Raw genomic sequence first — 18,470 nt, 5'->3', positions numbered from 1 at the left:
CGTGCTGATTCTTTCTGTTCAACACTGCTGGACGCCTTCACCGGTACGGAAAGGCAAGGAGAAAACCAAAGGCCTACGGACGGCACAGGAGAAAGGAAAACTGTTATCTGCAGACTGTATGATTTTTTTTTTTACACAGAAAGTACCAAAGAATCTACAAAAAGTTCCCAGGCCTTAAAAAAAAAAAAAAATGAGGTTAGCAAGGTCACGATACAGCGTTAATGAAAACAAACATGTAACTTACAAACAAATACATAATCTACATAATTGCTCAGTGGAAACATGGATCTACACAGGGAGACAAAGCGCTGAAAACAGTAACTACGTGGACATGTACGCAGATTATTTAAATCTTCGTAAATGTTAGCTGACAGTTGGTGAAAGGGATGGCAGTGATTCCTGGGGGGTCACGGCACATTCGTACCGTGGGGGGTATGGCGTATTTGTACGTGAACCGCCCGCCACCACCATCCAACCAATGACGCAGAAATCTGGGCTTCCTCCTTGTCCCGCCGCCTCCTCCACCCTCACCCATTTGTCACGACTCACTGCAGAGTGTACCACAAATGTCTCCTAATCCGTCCACGTCTCTCTACCTCCACGGCTGCTGGCCTGGCTCCGACAAACGCCCTAACTTCCTGACTGGTCTCTCTGCTTTTGATCTTGTTCTCTTCGACGGCTGCCCACACCGCACCCAGAATGGATTCGGTCACGTCACCCCTCTGCTGAAAACACTTCAGCGGCTTTCAGGAAAGACAAAATCCTTCAAGACCCGGCCTGAAAGACGCATCCCCTCTGGATCCCCGGCCTCGTCTGCCAAGTGCCTGCGCCCCAGTGTCCCCGCAGCTGCGAGGCCTTCTCTTAGTCCCTCCTAAATGCGACGCTCTCTCCTTCTACAGGAGCTTCAACACCCTCTCCTCCGTCTTCAACACTCTGCCCATCTCTTCTTGGCCCCGTGAAATCCTCCCGCACTAGAGCTCAGCTCGAGGACACGACAGGGAAGTTGCGGAACCGGAATTTAGACCCGGATGCCTCTAGATTCCAAAGCTGTGATCCCAGCCGGGGTGATGGATCGCCCACCGCCCCCGCCTGCAGTGGCCTTGCTCCTAACCTGTCCTCACGGTTCAGCTCTAAGTAGAGACCTCCAAGAGACTTCTCTGACAACTTCGCTCAGCTCACACTGATCTGTACATTTGGGGAAGATTAAAACTACCTGGGGGAAAAAAATTATTGTATTTAGGAATTAGCAAAATAAGTGTTCAACAGTGTGACACTGAGCAAGTTCCTCGACTGTGGAAGGAGCCCTTGGTATTCTGGTATTTCCTACTTTCGTAAGTGCTCAGTATATGCCGCCTGGTTTGCCAATTTCGTGACAAACCACGTGAACACCCCCAAATCTCTGTGTTCACTCTTGACCTCTCTCCCAGGTACCATACTTCATAATTGTACCATTCCCGTCACCTCCCGGCCAGCTCCCTCCTCCAGTATCTCCCCTCCTGCGCGTGGGATAGTCCGGCGTCTTGGTCTGGCGTTCATGAGCCTCCGTGGTCCGGCACTCTGTTTCCCCGCCTCCCGTCCCCACGTCAGCAAGTGGCTCCCTGCCAAGTTCCCTGCCGGATTTAATCTTTCTTGCTTGTCTGTTTCACTTTAACTTCAATGCCTTTCTCTACTTTTCCTTGTCCCATTTCAGCCCAGCCTCAGATGCCAAATTATCCACAAAACAGGTGAACGTTTGAGTGTTCGCTACGGGCCAAGGATTTTTATATTGTACGCTAAGTGTTACAATCAATTACCTCCTTCAATTTATAGAACGACTCTGAGGGCAAACGCCTTAATTTCTTCGCTCTGCACACGAGCCGACGGGAGGCGAGGAGGGGCTGAGGAACTGGCCTAGAGTCAGCACTTAGAAGTAACCAAAGAGGGATCCAAATCCACGTCCGAGAGAGACTCCGACGCGTCTCAAGAGAACTCCGCGGTTTCAACTATGCACGCACGCACGTCCGACCGACGCCCGGGACGTGCTACGGTCCACACCCCGTGTCCCCGCTGAGACATAAAGATGAACAGCACAGGCGCAGTCTCTGCCCCCCATGCTCACACGCTGGTGGAGAAGGAGGGCACCCGGACAGATGCCGCGTGGCAGGAGAAACCCTGGACCGCGTGAGGTCACGCGGGCGCACAATCCCCCCGGGGCCACAAAGGCAAGGAAGTCTAACCACCTCCCCTTCTGAAGGCATACCGACGTCCACCTGGGTTTCTCATCAGCTGTCCCTTTACAGCTCGTTCTCGGCGATCCTTGCAGCCCGAATACTCTTCTCCTTCTGGGGCGATCCCTCCTTCGAACGACCGGGATCTTACTCATCCACTGCCTTCGTTCATTCAGCGAGTAACTACCGCGTGCGGTCTCGGTGTGGGTTCTCCCGGAGCGGGTCAGTTCGGATTTGCACGAGGCTTCTCTCATGACCTCGGTCTCGGGGTTATGTGTTTTGGGGAGAAGACCGACCGCAAGGTAAGGCGCCATCTCACCCCACCGCATCAACGGCACCTGCCGTCGACACGACTTCCCACATGGCTCGGTAGCGTCTGTCGGTTTCTCGCAGGCGGTGACTTTCCCCTCCTTCCGCGCGGCAGCCTTTGCGAGGCAGTCTGCACCCGTGGCCCACGTTCAAAGGGTCAGGTGTTATGGGCCACCTCCTCGAGGGGAGGGCATGTACCTGAATTACTCAGAACTCTTCTGCACGGGACTATCTACCTGTCTGTATCAGCATGGATTCCTAACGTTCATTTTATACTCTGACTTACAAACCTACACCGCACGGGGAGGGGTGAGGAAGGCCGCGGGGCGCCCACCCTCCCCGCCGGCGGATCTGTGCGTGGCTGGGGAGCAGGCCCCGCGTCCAGACGGCCTCCCGCCCCGGCCCTGATGCCCCGTGGGCGCCCCCAGGGACTTCCCTGCTCACACACACGGCCTCCACGTCAGCGGGGAGTTTGTGGAGAGCTGGGCTCGCTGAGGTCTTTCTCCGTGCGTGCTGCCTCGGCCGGCGGTGGTGGTGCGACGGCGGCTCCCCCGGTCCCTGCCCCAACACACACCAGCCTCCGCGACAGGAGAGATGCATTTCCTTCGTCACCAGTGTCTTTCATCAGTATGGCGCTTCTGTGACGGTTCACGAGCCGGTAAGGCAACGACGAACAAACTGTTACCAGAAGTCCACGCATTATTCAGCAGGCCCTAGTTTTTCTTCCCCCCCAGGACGGCACAGGACATTCAGCCCTGGCTAGTCAGGCACCTCTCGGCTGAGGGTTTTGAGGAGGACCTACAACATTTTAAAAATTTTTATGTATTTTTTTATTCAGGAGGGGGCAGAGAGAGGGGGAGAGAGAGAATCCCAAGCAGTCCCCACGCGGTCAGCACAGAGCCCGACACGGGGCTCGAACCCACAATCCGCGAGATCATGACCTGAGCTGAAGTCAAGAGTCGGACACGTAACCGGCTGAGTCACCCAGGGGCCCAAACGTTTTTTTTTAATGTGAGAAGCTTGGCCAAAGAAAGCAAGATGTTAAATATGTAAAGCACATGACGGCAAAATTTGAGTCTGTAATAAGGACAGATTATTACTGTTGCGATAAAACGGCACGAATAACAAAAACGTTCGTGACTTAAGTTAGGAAAATCAAGCGAAATATTATGAAACGTCGTGGTTTCCCTCCACGGAGTGTAAACTTTCAGATTATCGGCGGCACCACTCGTATTATTTACGCTCTGATGAAGTCTCCAATCGCAAGTGAAGAAAGAAATGGGATGAAACAGAAAGTAAGGGGGATGTGGAATTAAAGTAAAAAGAAAAAAACCCCAAACCCAAGACCATTCAACAAGAACAGGTTGTCTGGAACGCGTGATTCAAGTTCTCGAGAACGCGAGGAGTTCGGACTCCCACTACTTGCAGGGAGCCCGGGGTTACGACGGCATCGGTGTCCCGTTCCTCATTCCTGGCCCTGCTGTTGCAGGTCGTCCCGGCACAGGAGCAGAATTACGGAGCATCACACTGGCGCTTGAGCTACTGGGTTTGGAAGGACCCCCTCCTCCGAGGACGCGCTGACCTACCGCTGGCCGAGCGGCTGCTGAAGGGGACTACTGGGAAGCAGAAACTGGGGTGAGGGGTTCGATTGCTGAAGGTTAAGGAAAGAATTCGAAGAACGCAGCAACTAAGTGTAAACGCGATCACACACACGCGGGGTGGGAAAGCGTGAAAGCCAGCATTTCCTAGGGCAGGTCCGACTCCGTCCCCCCTGACAAGCCCTCGCTACCTCACGGCACACTACACGTCGTCGCACAGCACAGGGTCTCCACCACCTGACCCCATTCCCCGCTCCCGGCCTCCTCTCCGACCACACCCTCTGGGAATCGTCCACTCTCAGGCCGGACTGACACTTCCTTCCAAAGGATTCTGTGAAGTGTGAGAAGTTCAGCCCGGGGAATGCGCTCCTTGGGTTCCCGCCTCCGCTCTGCGCATGCTGTCCTGTGTTCTGGAAGGGCGTCCCGTTTCTGGCCCACTGAAATCCCACCTGCCTTCTGGCAGCTGAATAGTGGCTCCCCAAAATCTGTGCCCAGCTGGAACATCAGAACGAGACTTTGTATTTGGAGTGAGGGCCTCTGCGAGTGAAATTACACCAAGGACCGGGAGATGAGACCAGCCTAGATCAGGTTGGGCCCTAAATCCAAAGACCAATGACCTATAAACCACAGAAGTCAAGACACAGACGGAGGCGGCCACGGGAGGACGAGGCAGGGGCTGAGTCATGCAGCCACGGGCCAAGGGCCGCCAAGGACTGGGGGCGACCCCTAGAAGCTAGGAGAGTCAAGGACAATCACCTTGAATGAAGTTCTATCGTTCTAAGCTGCTATGTTTGTGACGGGGGCCTCAGAAAACTAACGTAGCTTCAAAGTTCAGTTCAAGGACCCGGAACACCTTCCGTGAAGCCTTCAAGTCGGAAGTAATTGCTCCTTTTAACATTCCCATTAGTGCTTTGTGGGCAATTAGCTTCTGGAGTCGTTGTACGCCTTGTACTCATGTTACAGGTCTGCTTTCCTTTTAGACTGTAGCTTTGTGAGACACCGGACAGGCCTCCAGCAAGTTCCCAGGAGGTGTCAGGACAGGCTCGCACCTGCTGAATGGCAGAAAGACTCATGAGTAAAATGCAGAGGACCAAGTATGAGTCCAGGATTACTGTATTGCCTATCTATCCTCTGAGACAGAGACAGACACAGAGAGACAGAGCAGGCGAGGGTCAGAGAGAGAGTGAGACACAGAATCCGAAGCAGGCTCCAGGCTCTGAGCTGTCAGCACAGGGCCGGATCCGGAACTGGACCCCATGAACCATGAGATCATGACCTGAGCTAAAGTCGGACGCTTAACTGACTGAGCCACCCAGGCGCCCCCCAAAGCACTCCAGTTTGAAAGAATGCTGGTGAATCTAGATTTAATGATCAGTAAAGAAACTTCACTTATACACCTTTGTAAGACTGAAGGGTTGAAAAGGGATGTTTTTGTCATGAGATGATGCATTTGTGGAAGTGCCCCATGTAATTTTCTTAAAAGTGTAACAGCATTAATCTAAAGCTTGAAAAGTGGTTACAAGCATATTTTATATCGAAACTATTTTCTTTTTTTTTTTTTTTTTTTAATTTTTTTTTTCAACGTTTTTTATTTATTTTTGGGACAGAGAGAGACAGAGCATGAACGGGGGAGGGAGACACAGAATCGGAAACAGGCTCCAGGCTCCGAGCCATCAGCCCAGAGCCTGACGCGGGGCTCGAACTCACGGACCGCGAGATCGTGACCTGGCTGAAGTCGGACGCTTAACCGACTGCGCCACCCAGGCGCCCCTCGAAACTATTTTCTAATTCCACTGGACAAAACAAAAAGTAACTGAATTGAGTAAAACTGCAGAAGACGTTAAAATGTCCACGTTATTATACACGGATTTTAAAACCCTGAAAATACAGCAAAACAACTTGACAAATTCACATTTCAGAGATAACCTCTAGAGTCATAAATTACTTTTTATAACACCGGTTTACGTGGAATTTTAATTTGGAAAGACTCTGTAAAAACTGAATTCTAAGATGCTGTGATGCTCTGGCATCTCTAGCCTTAACGGTACGAAGATGAAAAGGACAGACTGTCACTGATAATTAGCCTAAGAAAGGCGAGACTCCCACAGAAGGAGAGCGAGACGAAGGGGCAGGTGGAAGGTGCTGGAAGTCTGGCTGGGAGTAGCTCGCAGACGGCTCAGTGGTGGGGATGGGAGAGAAGGGAGCAGCGGCCGGCTTCGGCGATGCAGCGACTCCCTAACCGTGTTGAGGCAGGACGCCTTCTGCCTGCTCGGGGCCAGACGTGCCGGGAGACCATTCGTTCTCTGCAGACAGCAAGCACGTCAGGGGACACAATTAAGGCCTGTACGGAGAGCGACTGCTCCCTTCCGTGTGCTGTCCTAACTAAATCGGCCCCTGGCGTCCTCCCCGGCAGATGAAAACCACGAGAGCCAGTCCCAGGGTTGACTTAACAGAGCCGTAGGGGCTGGGGTCCTACAGGACCGATGGAAGGGGGAGCCCCTCACAGGGATGGTGACCTGTCCTTGGGGGCAGGCTTTTCAAGCTGCCGTCGGGCAACCGCGGGGAAGAGGCTCTGCTAGGCCACGGCCGGCAACACGCACACCTGACTCCAGGCCACATCCCGCCTCCTTCATTTGCCATGACTGAACCCTGCACCTTGGGTGACATCGCGGGTCACGGTCATAGATCCAAACCACATCTCAAAGAGCTAAGTGTGCATGGATGAAGGCATTTTGAAACAAACATCACGTGTCACCCCGAACTTCACTGAAAAACCCTCTAAACAAAAAGCCCGACTCCTTATCTTCAATCCCCACGAATTTTTTTAAAATATATTTTTCATTTTTTTTTAATGTTTATTGAATTTTAAAAGATATATAGAGAGAGACAGAGCATGGGCAGGGGAGAGACAGAAAGAGAGGGAGACACGGAACCCGAAGCAGGTTCCAGGCTCTGAGCTGTCAGCACAGAGCCCAACGCGGGGCTCGAACTCATGAACCGCGAGATCATGACCTGAGCCGAAGTCAGACGCCCAACCCACTGAGCCACCCAGGTGCCCCTCCAATCCCCACGATTTTAACTTAATATACAGACCTTGCATTCTAATTCCACTAAAGATCAATGTTAGTTTTTCTTTTAATTTGTTAAATGTTTATTTTTGAAAGAGAGAGAGAGAGAGAGAGAGAGAGATGGAGGGAGGGAGAGACAGAGAGAGAGGGAGACAGAGAATCTGAATCAAGCTCTGCGCTATCAGCACAAATCCTGATGTGGGACTCGAACTCACGAACCATGAGATCAAGGCCTGAGCCGAAGTCAGATACTCAACCAACTGAGCCTCCTAGGTGCCCCAATGTTAGAGGGGCTTTTTTTGTATTTTTCATTTTTTTAATGTAAAAAATTAAAAAAAAAATTAATGTTTATTTTTGAGACAGAGAGAGAGAGAGAGAGAGAGAGAGAGAGAAAGAGAGGGGGGGCAGAGAGAGAGGGAGACAGAGAATCCAAAGCAGGCCTCCAGACTCTGAGGTGTCAGCACAGAGCACGATGCGGGGCTCAAACTCACAAGCTGTTGAGGGCATGACCTGAGCCCAAGTTGGACGCATAACTGACTGAGCCACCCAGATGCCCCTAAAAAAATTTTTTTTAATGTTTATTCATTTTTGAGAGAGAGAAGGATTGCGAGTGGGGGAGGAGCAGAGAGGGAGAGACACAGAATCCAAAACAGGTTCCAGGCTCTGAGCTCTCAGCCCAAAGCCCGATGTGGGGCTCAAGCTCATAAACTGTGAGATGGTGGCCTGTGCTGAAGTCTGATGCTTAACCCACAGCCACCCAGGTGCCCCAATATGTTAGTTTAAAAAAATTTTTTTTTAATCCTTTATTCTACATTTTGAAACACAAGTTTACCTAATACATACGGTATCTTTTATTTTTTTAGAAGACCATTGAAAATAGTTGAGCAAGAAATGGGAACGAGAAAGTTGAGGTATACGGGAAAGACCACACTCATGTAAGTTTCCCTAAAGTGCTTAGAAACGCAAATAGTAACAAAGCCAAAGCTTAAACATAATTTTACAGATATGAGGTTTACCCACTCCATCGGTAAAGTTCTTTTCCAAGAAGTAGGATCCTGTTTTTGTTACGAGGAAGGAAAATAAATGAAGTGCATTCGATTTGTTCTCTCCATGCTTTCTGCATTTGGGTTCGAGCGTGCCAGAGGTGAGTACCTCTGTGGAGGGAAATGGATCAGCTCTGCTAGGCAAGGGCGGTCAAAGACTTGGTAGAAAGAAGTGTGGGTAGGTAAAGGCACGCCGGCTCCCCAGCGAGTGCAAAACAGGCTGCAATAAATGCCCAAGAGATGTCACAAACAACGCCGTGACCTTGAAATTGTATGGGATTTCCCCCCCATTTCAAAATGGCTTCATGTTTAATCTTGGGAACCACGCGACTGAAGCATCCACCCTCCCCTACGTTCCCTCATTCTTAGGACACAGATTATTAAGCTGAAGCAACGGGGAGGACAGAGGTTAGTTCACAGAGGTCAAGTCCCAAGCACCGACGGGGCGGCAGGGTGGAGACCGCCCTGACGGCGAATGCCAGGAATCACTTCACTGCTGCCCGGTGGCTTCTGTCAAGTATGTTCCCAGCAATTTAAAGGCGTTTCCTTCTCTCTCTCTAGCTTACTAAGGATTTTGTTAAAGGCACGTATTTATCAATTGCTATTTCAGTGTCTACTGAGATGACCAGAGGGTTTTCTCCTTTAACCTGCTGACATTAATTCCTTAGCGATTTCTTAAGAAGCTGCGGTTTTCTTGCATTTCCAGGACAACACCCAGCGTGGTCACCGTGCAGCGCGTGGCTCCTTTTGCTGATGCTTACGCAGGGGTTCTGCCCGTATTTTCAAGGCCAGGCTAATCATCGGGTTTCTTCCGTGCCATCAGCTGGTCTGGGTGTCAGGATGAAGCTAGCTTCAGGGAATGAGCGTGGAAGCTGCCACCTTTTTCTATTCCCTAAAATCATGTAACTAGCTTACACAGTACTTGTTCCTTGAAGGTTTTACAGAGTGCACCCACTGACAGGCTGAGCACTGGCCCTCTTTTGCAGGGGCAGGGGAAGGAAGGCTCAGGACTTTTTTTTTTTTTTAAGCTTATTTATTTTGAGAGAGAGAGAGAGAGAGAGAGAGACAGCGCTGAGTGGGGGAGGGGTAGAGAGAGGGAGAGGGAGGGAGGGAGGGTGGGAGGAAGAGGAGAGAGAATCCCAAGCAGGCTCTGCACTGTCAGCACACAGCCGGAAGCGGGGCTCAAACCCACTAACTGTGAGATCATGACCTGAGCCGAAACCGAGAGTCAGATGCTTAAGTGACTGAGCCACCCAGGTGCCTCGACTTTATTTATTTTGAGAAAGAGAGAGAGAGAGAGGGCACACACGAGCGGGGGAGACGCAGAGAGGGAGGGAGAGAATCCGAAGCAGGCTCGATGCTGTCAGCATGGAGCCCACGTGGGCTCACAAACCATGAGATCACGACCTGAGCCGCGATCAAGAGTCAGAGGCTTAATAGACAGCCACCCAGGCGCCCCAAGGCTGAGGACTTTTAATTCCTTTTTTTAAGAAACAGCTTTATTGAGCTATAATTCACATCCATAGATAGAGTTCACCTATTTAAAGTGTACGATTCAACTAAGACTACTTTTAAATTTCTTTTATGATGACTGAAACGAGTTTTTTTTAATTTATTGATATAATTTGGTCTACTCAGGTTTCTTTTAAATGCTATTTCCTAGGGGCGCCTGGGTGGCGCAGTCGGTTGAGCGTCCGACTTCAGCCAGGTCACGATCTCGCGGTCTGTGAGTTCGAGCCCCGCGTCAGGCTCTGGGCTGATGGCTCGGAGCCTGGAGCCTGTTTCCGATTCTGTGTCTCCCTCTCTCTCTGCCCCTCCCCCGTTCATGCTCTGTCTCTCTCTGTCCCAAAAAAAATAAATAAAAAACGTTGAAAAAAAAAAAATTTAAAAAAAATAAATGCTATTTCCTAAATCTTCGCATTCACAATTAGAGATCCCCCCCCCCCTCCACCCCTTATTTCTAAAGCTTTGCTTGGTCACTCACGACATTCTTGAACACATCTGACAAAGGTTTACCCACTTTTTTGGTCTTTTCCCAGAACTAAGTTTTTGGTTTTCTCGAGCAAGACTACCTTTTGTGTTCGTTTTCACGGACTGCTGTCATTTCAGTAGGACTTTACGAGGGAAAGGAGACAAATGAACGTGTTCAGCAAGTCACGTGGAGTCACAGCGTGGTGGCCCAGCCCAGTCGGGTGGGCAGAGACCGGGAGTCCCCCCGCAGTGGGCGATTCGGGCAGGACGCTGCTCGCGCTGAACCGTCCCCCCCGGCCACGGCTTAGGCGCTTGTCCACGGTGCGCGCACGCCCCTGGGTCCGGCAGTACGGCGGGTCCTCCTGCAGCGGGCCCTCTGGCCCCCCCACCGTGGCGCACCGTCTGCAGAGTGGGGCGCGAACAGGAGACCCCTTTACGGGGCCCCCGGACTCCTCCCCCGGGGACTGCAGGTCCCAGCGGGACGGGGTGTGGAAGCCAGAACGGGACAGAGCTAGACCAAACCCAGGTTAGAACTGTCACCACCTTGGGTGTGACCTCGGGCAGGCGCCCGCATTTCTCCACTTGTCATGCGGGGATAACGCTATCTCCTCGCAGGGTGGCTCGGAGGGAATGGGGACGGTCCGACCCCCGGGGTCCCCAATGCTGCCGACCGGCCAGCGCGTGCTGCGCTCACGTCAAGTCCGCCAGCACACGTGCTAAACCACTGGTGACTGCGACCCCGAAAGTCCCCCTCGGCTGCCTCGTGGGCCCTCCTCGGGCCGTCACCTTGGCCGTACCTGCGGGCACTGTCCTGCCCGGCAGGGGAGGCGGCAAATGCTATACTCCTGTCACTCAATCCACATATAATCCTATTAGCTGGAGGCTGCTAGTCTGTCCCAGTTACGGATGAAACTGACGCTCGAAATAACTGGCCTGAGGTCTCGCGGCGACTACGTGGAAGGAACGGGACTCCAAGCTGGCTCTGCCCCGTGCTCTCAGGGACTATGACACGAAGGACACGTGCAACTCAAGGGGGGCGGGGCACACATACGCTCCAAAGCTCGAGAAGTCCATGTGGCAGGTGAGAGCCAAACACAGGGTATAAATCCGCACGTGAGAACGCAGACGTGTGTGCTCCTGAGGAGGTCCTCACGGAAGAGGTGACCTATAAAACACGTGGCAGCAGCTTGCTGCGAGTGACAGGTGACCAATGTATAACGGTAAATCACGGGGGTTCCCATGAATTCAGATTCACAGGATACAGCTCAGAGCAGGGAAGCAGCAGCAAATTAAGCAGATTAAAAAGTGACAACAATTTAACTCAGAGGTCCCCAAATTGGTTTCCTCCTCCGAACTGCCGCCCCGTTTCTCATCGGAGATAAGCGAGGCTTCTTTCCCCCTGACGTCAGTGCCGCTGCCATCCCAGCCACAGAAGAAAGATCTAAGAGACGTTTTCCTCGGTTGCCGGATTACGTAAGCAGGTCCTCTGCTGTCACCCCGCACGCCCCCACCTGTCACCACTCTGTGATCGGGAGGCAGTAACTTGGCAAATGGATTTCCACCGACTGCCTTTCACAGAAACGCCTTATTTCTTTATAAGAAAGAACACTTTCTAAAACGCGAAGCTTATGTGCCCGAGTCGAGTCGAAAGCTCCTCACACGGGGAACAAACATGTACTGGAAACGGAAGTCGTCTTCACCACGGCATCTTTGAAACACGGCAACTGTTAAGTTTTCAGTCCCCACCCTCACGGAGCTCACAAGTCAGTGACAAAGAAACACAAGGAAACGCGTTTCTCCTTAACAGCCCGTATAGATATCCAGGGAGGACATGCGAAGTCCTCTCTGGGGCTGTCGGAAAGGCTCCCCCAGGGAAGTGACATCGGGGCTGAGAGCTGACGAAAACTAGCAGGTGGCCGGGAGGAGAGGAAGAGCAGCCCGGGGAGGGGCGTGCGGCCTGCGAATGTCCGGCAGCCGAGGTACCAAGCAGGGCGGCCGGGACAGGTGCAGGGAGCTGCGAACACAGACACGCAAGCAGGGGAGGCAGGGGCAGGCACCAGGGACGGCGGAGCGCAGGGCAGGAAACCTGAGCACGGCAGTGATGTGACTTGTGTGTGTGTGTGTGTGTTCTTATTAAAAAAAAATTTTTTTAACGTTTATTTATTATTGAGAGACAGCATGAGCAGGGGAGGGGCAGAGAGAGAGGGAGACACAGAATCCGAAACAGGCTCCAGGCTCCGAACTGTCAGCACAGAGCCCGATGCGGGGCTTGAACTCACGAACCGCGAGATTGTGACCGGAGCCGCCGAAATCGGATGCTTAACCAGCTGTGCCACCCAGGTGTCCCACGTATGTGCTTTTACAAAAACACCTCTGGGGGCAGCAGCTGAAGTTGACTGGAGGGTGGGGCAGGTGCTGGGAGACAGCGGGCTGCTTAACAGGTCAGCAGCAACACGGACGGGCTGGCCCCGAGTGACGGCAGGAGTGACAGGCACTGGCAACGGTCCGAGGGCTCCATCACCCGGACGCGGGCACACGAGCTCCGGCACCACTCCTGTTACAACGACAGCGAGGCGGATGTGATGCCACTTACTGAATTCGGCCGGCCGAAACCAGGGAGGAAGGGGTGCAGGAAGCTAGAAACAGAGGCCGCGGGCGAAGTGGTCAGCAGAGATGGCCAGCGGCAGCTGTGTACTCAGGAGAGATGTGGGTGAGGTGTCTGTTTGGGCATCATCAGTTATTAAGCACTGTGGTCACGAAATCTGTGGGATTAAATTTTTATTTTTTAATTTTTAAAAAAGATTTTATTTTGAGAGAGACAGAGACTCTCAAGTAGGCTTCACGCTCAGAGCGGAGCGTCGAGCCTGACGCGGGGCTCGATCTCACAACCCTGAGATCATGACCTGAGCCGCAATCAAGAGGTAGACACTTAACTGACTGAGTCACCCAGGCGCCCCTAAATACATGGCATTAAAACACGGGGCAACAGGCCCCGGGGTAAGTGAAGTGATGGCAGAGAGCAAGGCGGCGGACAAGAAGGCGGGTAGGCACTGGGCACGGCGGCCGGGAGCAAGTTCGACATCCCATGCTCCGGAAACAAGAGTCGGAACCATCAAGGAGAGAAAACCAACGGCCAGACGTGCGTGAGGTGGCCACGAGGGGGCTGTGCGGTACACGGGAGCAGAGACCATCTTTGTGGACTGTTACTAAGAGTTGAAGGTAAGAAGGGGCCTGACAGGTGTCCCCTGGAGTTTGCACCAGGCAGCCCCTGGAAATGGCCTCAGTGGCTCAGGCAGAACATGCCGGAGGTGGGAAAACGTAGAGGGTTTCTGAGTAAAAGAGGATTCCGGGCTGGTTACGCACCCTGGCTCAGAGCACAGGACGGTATTTGAAACCTGGTTCCCCACCTTCCCACATACGTCCCGGAGACAGTGACTAAACCTCTTACTTTTTTTTTTTTTTAAATTTTTTTTTTTTTTAAGTTTATTTATTTTTGAGACAGAGAGAGACAGAGCATGAACGGGGGAGGGTCAGAGAGAGAGGGAGACACAGAATCGGAAGCAGGCTCCAGGCTCTGAGCCATCAGCCCAGAGCCCGACGCGGGGCTCGAACTCATGGACCGCAAGATCGTGACCTGAGCCGAAGTCGGCCGCTGAACCGACTGAGCCACCCAGGTGCCCCATAAACCTCTTACTTTCTTGATTTCTTCCTCTATACAACAGGGATGACAAAAATATTTATGTCTCGAGGCTATTGTGAGGATTAGACAAACGTGAACACTTACAACAGTGCTCAGTGCACATCATGCACGCTGGTTAGGAGAACCTCCAATACCGGATATAAACCATCTTTCCATTTCTTTCGAGTCAACTCCAAATGTTCTGTCGGGCTTCCCACTTTACAATCCGCAGAGGGGCGCCTGGGTGGCTCAGTTGGTCAAATAAACGTCTGAGTCTTGATTTCAGCTCAGGTCAGGAGTTCAGCTCACAGTCTGTGAGTTCGAGCCCCACGCAGCGCTCGTTCTCTCTCTCTCTCTCTCTCAAAATAAATAAGTAGACTTAAAAAGCTTCAGGGATCCCAGTATAACATCTTTCAGGGACTTTGCAGCCCACGCAGAGCTGCAGGATGGGACCATCCTGGGCACTGTGCCGCCATCCGAATCACGGGTCTGGACCGTGGCCCCCTGACCGGTGGGGTCGCAGCTGAGGGCCTTCACGGAGCAAAGTCGGTCTTGAGAGGGAAGGTCATGGAGACCAATCCTTCATGGAGAGGACCGGACTGCTGTCTCAGCTCCCGAGGACTTTCTAGAAGTTGCTCGTGAGGCCCAGCCAACAGATCCCGGTTTCAAATACCTCGAGTTGCCCCTCTTTATCTCAGGTAGTCAGGATCTTTCCATTTCAGGTAATGACACCTCCCCAGGCCACAAGACAACCGTTCTATCTCATCAGATCTAAGATACCATCAAATGTGAAGCTATAGCCTAACTTTAGAGACATTAAAATGTATACCTAAAACCTATTAAATATGGCAAGCTTTTAAATATGGGTCAGCTAGAGATGAAAACAAATTTTTTTAAGTTTATTTTGAGAGCAAGCGAGCATTTGTGTGAGCCCGTGGTGGGGGGGGGGGGGGGAGGGCAGAGAGAGGGGGAGAGAGAGAATCCCAAGCAGGCTCCGCACTGTCAGCACAGAGCCCGACTCAGGGCTCAAACTCAACCAGCTGTGAGATCATGACCTGAGCCGAGATCAAAAGTTGGACACTCAACCGACTGAGCCAGCCAGGCGCCCCGAGGAAAAAAAAAAAAAAAATTAATTGTAAATATTTCATAAAATTTTAACTACTTTTATAATTAAGAGAGAATCTGTTGTCTGAGATGAGTATGTAAACGGTAGGGAAGGCCAGAGTTTGGATGACAGATGATGGGAGCCTTCCAATAATCTAGAACAATCTAATCATTATGGAGAGGTACCCAAAGGTGGGAGGTGGGGGTGGGCAGACTACAAACCTATCACTGTAGCGTCTCTACCACCAGAGGGCAGCACTGTTCACATGAAAGCCAATGTCCCACCAAGTGGACTGGGCTGAGCCTCACTGGGCAGCGGCTCTGAGGCCAGTGATAAGGGGGTGCTCTGACAGGTCCCGGCAAAAACATAGAGAGACAATTCTCCCTGAAGTCAGAGCAGTGTTTCTCAAACTTTTCACTGTCCAATCCCCCTCTGAAACTTTTCATATATTCCCCCCCCCCCACCCCTCAACTGTCCTACGCCTGTGAAACTATGATCTGGCAGAAATATATCCGTTCATGTAACACGGCCCTTTGGAGAGCCACGAGCCACTGTAATATCTAAGATTTTTTTGTCCCCTGACAACAACCAATCTTTGCTCGCTTTGCTCCCCCAGTTGAAAATGAACGCGTTTGAGCGAGCACCAATTTTTGGTTCTGTTTATAGAGTGGTTGCTGCTTGCTTCAGGCCGTATTTTGGAATCAGAAGGAAAAGCTCAAGTTCACCAGGTGCAGGCCCTGTTTTATGCAGAAAACTCCCGGTGACAACAACAGCAAAACAAGCGGCACAGCCCCAAGCGACTGTGGATTATGAGGATACGGCTACTTTACTACCAAACGAGGCCTAACAGTCTGACCTGACAAGTTATGCTTTTCCTCCTAAAAAAAAAAAAAAAAAAAGTGGCCCCGTTTCTTCCATATTTTTGATCAGCGTAGACAAGGTTGACCAGCCTCGCCGGAAAAATGAGCTGGAGGTGAGTTCTAGAAAGCTAATAGTCTGGAGGAGGCCGTGAGGGTGAAGAAGGCCAGGGAGGACCCCAGAGGTGGTCTGGGGATCAGGGAGGAGGCAGACGGCGAGGGAAGAAGCAGGCTGGAGAGCCAGCTAAGTGAGAGGAGCGCGCCATGGCGAGTTACCAAGACCCTGAAATAACTGAAGAGTCTGTGACAGCTGAAGGGACAAGAGGGAAGCCGGGAGAGAACACGGATACTTCCAAGGTGCTGTCCAATTCTCGAAGCAGCGGCCAAAGTATAGATTGACTGATTGTGACTGAGCTGCTGGTACTTATCTACAGCATCCCTGCGCTGTGTTTAGGTCCCTACTCAGTACTTGTGCTTGGTCCGGCCATAAAATACGTTCCAGACAGTTCATCCGGATAAAAGAAAAACATTAACGTGATTGACCTCTGAATAAAAAAATCGAAAAGCAGACGCATAAAGCGACTGCTATGGGTGAGCCAGTGTTCTCCCCCCTCTGCATACACAGAACCACCGGGTCCTCTCAACGCTCCCGCGGAGTAACATTCACGGAGGCGCCGGACGAAGATTCCGGACACTGCTGAACGCCTACTGTGTGCAGGCCACGTCAGGCACGGGGAACAGCAAGACGAACTGTGAAAAGAGGCGCAGAAGGGATCTGGGGGACGGCCTCGAAGAGGGGGCAAGATCTGGGTAGAGCCGTGAGGCATCAGTAACACGGACAGGGCGGAGACAGGGAGGAAGAGAAGGTCTCGCGGTCAAAGTAATGGAACACTCTAAGGCACAGAGACCGTGAGAGGCACGCAGAAATCAAGAGGCGCGCACAGCCAGGGTCTGGCCAATTACACCTGGGAGCCAAATCCGGCCCTTGTTTACAAACGAAGGCTCACCAGAGCACGGCCTGTTGGGCTGAGTTTGGGCTTCGGCTGCCTTCCGCCTCGCTGCCGCACGGGCGGGCGGAGGAGTCGTGACCGAGCCCGAGCCACAGACCATCTGGCCCTTTGCAGAAGTGTGCCGATGTCTGTTCTGGAGCCTTGCTACTCACAGAGGGGTCTAGGAAGCAGCCGCCGCCGCCGCCCCTGCGAGCCTGGCAGAAACGCAGACCCCCAGGTCCCAGCCCAGAGCCGCAGAATCGGAACCTGCCCCTTAAAAAGACGTCTGGCGATCTCTGGCACAGACAGCCCTCCGATCACTGGCGTGTACGGCCGGGAGGTGGCGGCGAGGTTGCAAAGGAAGAAAAGCACCCACTTATCCTATATATAGACGGAAGACAGAGGTAAAGAGCTTCCCGCAAAGGAGGAATCTGATGGTAAGGAGGGCTGGCGGCAGAACGGGGGCAAGGCCGCTGGCGTCAGAATCCAGGCAAAAGATAACCCGGACCCCCTGACCAGGTCACGGTACGGCTTCTCCTTCCTTCCCAGAAGCAAACGACGTTTGAAGACACTACTCCGACTTCGCCAGCGCCCCCAAATTACTTCTGACAAATACAGTATTGGTTATAACTTATCAGGAAACAGAAAAACACTCGGTAACGAAAATATTCGGCATCACGTGTTTCTGTGCCTGCCAGACGTATCTCCGTCTAAGCAATGCATCTGGAGAGCAAGGCAGAAACGACGACAGTCATGGTTAAGGAGTTTGAATTTTTTTTAACTTTGAGAGACAGCGCGTGAGAACCGTGTGCGCCTGTGTGCGTGCAAGCACGCGTGTGCGAGTGGGGGAGGGGCAGAGAGAGAGAGAGAGAGACAGAGAGAGAGAGAGAGAGAATCCCAAGCACGGACAGTGCAGAGCCCAATGCGAGGCTCAAACTCAAGAACCGTGAGATCACGACCCGAGCTGAAATCGAGAGCTGGATGGACCCTTCACCGACGGAGCCACCCGCGGGCCCCAAGAAAGAAGTTTACAGATCAAATGAGGATCGATTCAACAGCCATCTGTGATGAAGGCTGCTAACACGTAGTTCACAGGATATTGAAGGGTATAATGGCTTAAACTGTGAGGACCTTCCCCACCCCCGCAAATAAACGTAAGATTCTGCTGGATATTCAGTTTTTCCATCCTATGGATGAATAAGCAATATAAAGTTCAAAAGAAACAAAGCAGCATTTTAGACAAGCATGCCGACACTATTTCTTTTTCTAGCTCTGCTAACGGCTTCCGAGCAAGTGCTTAACGTTCTGCCTTCTTAAAAAAATCTAGAAAAGTTTGACAGGGTTATTTGTGGGCTTCAGCCTGCTTTAAAGTAATGACAGCGATATAGATAAAAATAGATGGGCGAAAACAGGAAATCCCTTTCCTTAGATGCTTAGGTTTCATACTTCATATTCATTATGTCGGCAGAAACAATGCAAAAGAAACCAGGCCCGTAGATCTGCTTTGAGAAACGCAACATAATTAAATCAATAAATCTCAAGGAAAAAAAAAAACACAAAACCCGTCAAATCCATGTTGAGGAGACTCTCCATGTTAAGGTTTGTTAATAAAAGCCTAAAAAGTCCATGAATTCGGTATAATGG

The 18,470-nt window shown here is 51.8% G+C and overlaps 1 protein-coding gene and 1 long non-coding RNA gene across 13 annotated transcripts in view; one reads left to right on the top strand and one right to left on the bottom strand.

The window, feature by feature from the left end:
* The window catches only part of PRKAG2 (protein kinase AMP-activated non-catalytic subunit gamma 2), a 261,150-nt gene that overhangs the window by 39,827 nt on the left and 202,853 nt on the right, over positions 1 to 18,470 (bottom strand). The window lies entirely within an intron of this gene.
* On the top strand, positions 8,759 to 17,996 carry LOC131508710 (uncharacterized). The gene is made up of 2 exons (XR_009260116.1): positions 8,759 to 9,127; positions 15,647 to 17,996. It is a non-coding gene; the product is annotated as an uncharacterized LOC131508710 (long non-coding RNA).

The sequence above is a fragment of the Neofelis nebulosa genome, chromosome 4 (genome assembly GCF_028018385.1).
Source record: "Neofelis nebulosa isolate mNeoNeb1 chromosome 4, mNeoNeb1.pri, whole genome shotgun sequence".
NCBI classification, from domain to species: domain Eukaryota; kingdom Metazoa; phylum Chordata; class Mammalia; order Carnivora; family Felidae; genus Neofelis; species Neofelis nebulosa.
Note: the sequence above shows the minus strand (reverse complement) of the source record. Positions and strands in the feature narration are given on the sequence as shown.